This window comes from Chelonoidis abingdonii, chromosome 18, assembly GCF_003597395.2.
Source record: "Chelonoidis abingdonii isolate Lonesome George chromosome 18, CheloAbing_2.0, whole genome shotgun sequence".
In the NCBI taxonomy this organism is placed as follows: Eukaryota; Metazoa; Chordata; order Testudines; family Testudinidae; genus Chelonoidis; species Chelonoidis abingdonii.
In genome coordinates this window covers 636,458-641,981 of record NC_133786.1, presented here as the reverse complement: position 1 = coordinate 641,981, position 5,524 = coordinate 636,458, and positions in this window count along the sequence as shown.

The window sequence follows — 5,524 nt, the reverse complement described above, 5'->3', positions numbered from 1 at the left end:
CACCCTTTGATCACTCTACTTCCTTTTCCAAACCCCATTGTAGGTTTAGATTAAACCAAACGGAGTGTGCTAAAAACAGTCAGTCAGTATTTAGCTGTCTGGACTGGAGTTCAGGCGTAAACCTGCTTCAGTGCTGACAGTTGTGAATTCAACCGTCCTGTCTTCCAGAATTTTTTCGCCGCTGCCATTTGATGTAATGAATTTTGCAAACATAGATTTGGGGTATCAGTTGGTATCTTCAGTGTTTAAATGCCAGAAGAGAAGGAAAAAGCTCAGGATTATGTTTCAGCAGCCATACATTAGTCCCTTCTTCTGTTCTGGGCTCAAGCTATGCCCTTTGCTCAGCATTCTTGGAACTTAGATACACTGTTCTACTTCCTTTTCAGACTCAGAATCACGAGCGTTTAGCAGGAATATGTGCATCCCATTTTCCCTTTCCCCCTCTTCCCCTGCCCCTCATATGTTTGCCTGTAGTTATTATTGGGTTATTTCTCATGTTCAGCCAACTATTTTGTATTACCTTTTCTTTCATATTTCTTTTCTTCACTTGCAGTGCTTAACGGCACTGCTGCAGCACTTTAGTGTAGACGCTACCTACACCAACTGTCCATCTCCCTGAGAGGTGGTAGCTAAGTCGATGGAGGAATTCTTCCATTGACCTAGTGCTGTTTACAGTGGGGGAGGTAATCTTAACTATGCCGCTCAGAGGGTGTGGATTTTTCACACCCAAGCGTGAAGCAGTTAAGCTAACTTAATTTTCTAGTGTAGACCAGGCCTCATTCTCCAGCCCAAAGTTACACAGCTGTGTGCTAAGGCAGGGAGCTTAGAGATCAGAGGGGCATGCAGACACTCCCACCAGACCCGTTTCTGTGTCTCTCACCGGAAACACCACACTCGCAATTCCCCCCCGCCCCAGAGTCCTTTTTAGTCACTTAATGTCCCTTGGATCTCTAGGCTCCAAGCCTTGGCAAAATAGGGGTGTAACTTGGGCTCGATCCTGACGTATGCCATTGTCTTGAAATTGCCTCCCACATGTGGGTTTGGAAGGTTGTTTTATCTAGAGCCATGGTGCTGCTTTTCTGAAAGTCTAATTATCCTGTATGTGGTAACTTTCCCTCACTAAGCATGTCACATACAGTAATCTGTAAAACGATTACATTGCAGCTCCATGTCTGCCACAGGAAGCTAACGCCCAGCTGCCATCGGAAAGCTGACTGTACTGCTTACTGTGCAGTAGTAGTGTTTGCAGATTCAGTGTAACGAAGAACCCCTTCTGCCCAAGCCAGGGTTAATATAGTTTGTAAATCTGGAATTCAGCAAAACCTTTCTGTGAGCAGTGTGGCCCAGTCCCAGGCCTCTTGTTCTGAGTCTCTGTCAGGAGCCCTAACCACTGACCATCATTCCTCTGCTCAGTAACCAGGCAGTATTGAACAGGACGTGTCATGACATTTGTGAGCTCCGCGTCATGAAGTGAATGGCTTGCCAAGAAGGCAGCACAGGCTTTGGGTCCTGCTACAGTTCAGTTGGGAGAAAGGGAAGCAGGTTCCGTAATCACCAGGAGGATTTTAGGGCGGGATATCTCTGATCTTGTCACTGGCGAAAGCAGTTCCCTTTAACTCTGCTGCTGAGCCTCATTGCCGTACAGTGATGTTCACTGGGTACACAGAGATGTCTTCCATTTTTCTCTTGGGAAGCCCAGCTTTAGGGCAGACATGTGTTTCAAGTACTTTGAGGTGTTGCACATGTGCAGGCTTCTGGTTGTATGGCATGGCAAAAGTGTTAATCCATTTCATTTCGTAGTTTGCCAGACTAGTGCTGATGTGGCTCTGCAGGTTTGTAGCATGACAACTCATTGCTTGAAACATGCAACCAAATTCCATTTGGTGACCGTTACTATGGCCTCGGGTGCTATGGAATAAACTAGTGTTTTTATTTTTCTCTGTCATTCCTCACAAATTAGTAAACTTAGTTACTAATGAGATACAAACTAAACCAAAGTGTATGCTTTCAGCAGTAGCCTTGGGTATTAGCATTTGCCTTATTGACAAAAAGGAGCATTGTCCAAGACCCCTTAGTAATCTTTCTAAAAGTGCCAAATGGCTCCTTTTTTCATCTATCACGGAAGCCAGGAAGGGCACTGAGTTTAATATCTCATGATTAAAAATGAGCGGTATTGGAGAGTGTACCAGTATAGTTCTTCTCATTTCCCGATCCCTTAATCCTCTCTCAAATGCTTTGCCTATTAATTACAGTGCATAGGCAGTAAAAGAAGCATTTTTCAGATACTTCACTGTAGATCTCCTATTCAGACATAAAATACTTCATACATAGTGACTAGACGATGGTAGGAATATAATGTTGTTATTCAAATTAGTGTAAACTAGGGTTTCCAGTCTTGGATATATCTAGCTACGCTTTGTTCTGCACATCTAGACTCAAATTTCGGTTTTCAGGGACTATAGACGATGTGTTTGACTTTGGGCTATTTCATTAATGTCACTTGAGCTGTGAAAGAGCTGACCTTGTGTCACGGAGTCCCCGGGCAATGCTCTGGAACTGCTCTCCACAAAGTTAGGCAGGACTTGGGGGAGCTTCCTCTCCCATGGAGCAGACTGTCTGCAGGGCAAGAAGCTCACACGGCTTCACCTTCTGGGTCTCTCCTTGGAGCACTCAGCATATGTCCCTCTGTGCGCTTCCCACAGCGAGTCCGCCCAGGCCGGGTCCCAGGGAAGCCAGAGGGTCCTTCACCCCCACTTCGCAGTCAGACGTGACTCTCAGCCAGCCAGTAAAACAGAGGTTTATTAGATGTCAGGAACATGGTCTAAAACAGAGCTTGTAGGTACAGCAAATGGGACCTATCAGCCGGGTCCATTCTGGGGCCCAGCGAGCCAGACAACCTGCACTCACTTCCTGTCCCCAGCCAGCTCCAAACTGAATCTCCCTCCAGCCCCTCCTTTCTGTCCTTTGTCTCTTTCCTGAGCCAGGAGGTCACCTGATCTCTTTGTTCACCTTTTCATCCCCTTGCAAGGGGGGAAGGGCCCTGGTCATTTATTGCTAAGAGACAGACTGTTGGCGATTTATGCACACGGGAGACTTAAGAACTGCATAGGGGAAACTGAGGCACCCACACAGTATTCAGAGGAAACATTAAGAACAGTCCCACTTTGTCACACCATGCAATGGTAGATGTTTGTAGGAAAAGCAGAAATGGTGCAAGATTGGTGTATCTCATTCTAGTAATCTTTTTTCTTATGATGGCTCAATTCACCTTTTGCTGGTGTCCGAAATGTAGTTATGATCTTTTCAGAGTTTAACTTCTTTCTGAAATGAAGCTATCCATTTCCTCTTTCCTAAGGGAATTTCACAAAGAATATATGTACACCCCTTCCAGTTGGTAAGAGTTGGACTCTCCCATATTACACACAGTGAATGTAAAACAATCGTTTATGATCTCTCAAGTTTTTGAAGGATTAGATTTAATGCTTTTGTTTCAATTAATTTTTCCCATGCCCTCCAGATCCAAACTGTGAAACTCCAACAGTATTTAGTTCAGCAGAGACTACTGCAAACTTGGTAAACTTTAGTCACTGTTTAGATTAGGCTTCCTAGAGACACATAGCCTCCTTCAGAGAACTTGGCCCTGGAAGCAAGCTTAGGCCTGGTTTACACTACTCTGTCATTTCAAAAAAATGATTCCGTCCACGTGACCAAATGGTTTTTTCAATTTAAAGTGCTCTTTAATTTGGTTTCTATGCTCCACTTGCTGAGGTGGAGTAGCACTTAAATTGAGATCGCAATCCCAGGTTAAAGGTATTGTGGACACAATTCGACGTTATTGGCCTCAGCTATCCCAGGATGCTCCCTTGTAACCGCTCTGGACGACGCTCTCAACTCCAATGCGCTAGCCAGGTGGGCAGGAAAAGCCCTGGGAACTTTTTGAATTTAATTTCCTGTTTGGTCACCAGCAGCACAGGTGACCATCAGCACAGTCCACCATCGCAAGAGATCACACAGTCCTGGATTCGCAGACGAGCTCCAGCGTGGTCCGAACGGGAGGTACTGGATCTCATCGCATGCTGGGGAGATGAGTCTGTTATGGCAGAACTATGTTCCAAAAAAAGGAACGCAAATACCTGTGCTAAAGTCTCCAGGGCCTTGACGGAAAGAGGCTACTCCAGGGACACGAGCAGTGTCATACAAAAATCAAGGAGCTCAGGCAAAAGGCAAACGGGTGCTCTGGGTCACAGCCCCATACATTCCGCTTTTTACCATGAGCTCCATGCAATTATGGAGGGTGATGCCACCACCGTGGACACCTGTCCGTGGACACCTGCAAGGCGGGAGTTACACGGAGCGAGGAGGAAGAGACGTTGAGGGATGAAGAGGAGAATGGTGCACAGGTGGCAAGTGGGGAATCCATTTTCCCCCTAGCCTGGAACTAATCTTAATGCTGGATCCAATAGCCTCACCTCACTCCCAAGGCAGGCTCCTGTTCCGTGACCCGGAGAAGGTACTTCTGGTGAGTGAGAGCCTGATCAGAACCACGTGGTGGAGGGGGGAAGGGGCCTGCGCTGGGTTGTTCACGTTTAGTGTAAAAGGCTCATCCCTGCTCTGAGCCTGGTTGGAGCCACTCAGTGGGGAGCTGGGGTTGGTGGTTGTGTGAAGTGATCATCCAAGAGAGCCCACAGACCCTCCTTTTATATGTCAAACCCACCAGGCATTGCTTGCTGGGAAAGGGGGCCCAGCAGTGTGAAAGCATTGAAATTAATGTAGAAGAAGCAGAACTCCGTGTGCCCCTGGGCTGCCTGCAAACTGAATTCTGTTGCCCGGTTATGTGTGATGGCTTCCTCATACCAAAGTGCCCCCTTTGTTCTCTGCAAAATATTTTTTAAAGTACTGCCCTCCCTTTTTCTCCTCTCGCAGGGGCCACGTTGAAACATTTGCACCTATCTACTCCATCTCAGAGGTTGGTCCAGATTAGAAGATGGAAAAAACGAACTTGGGGCGACATGTTCGCCGAGCTCATGCAGTCCTCCCACACTGATAAGGCCCAGCTGAATGCGTGGAGGCAAACAAATGCGGAGTCTGATAAAGCATTACAGGCACACACAGAGAGGATGAACGCATGCAATGAGAGCAGGCAGGACGCTATGCTGAAGCTCATGGGAGAGCAAACTGACATGCTTCGCTGTATGGTGGATCTAATGCAAGAAAGGCAGCAACACTGCAGACCGCCACTGCAGCCCCTGTATAACCACCCTCCCTCCTCCCCAAGTTCCCAGACACCCAGGAACATGAGGGGGGAGGCTACGGGAACTCTCACACTCACCCCCAGAGGATCACCCACACGTTAGAAAGCTGGGATATGTGAACTTTTGATTTGGTTTCTGGACTTGTCCTTCCCTCCTCCACGCCCCCAGTCTACCTTCTAATTTCACTAAATACATTGTGCATCAAATAAAGAAGAGTTTTTAAACAATTTGGACTTTATTTCCTTTCTCTCATATAATATATATATGGTGTA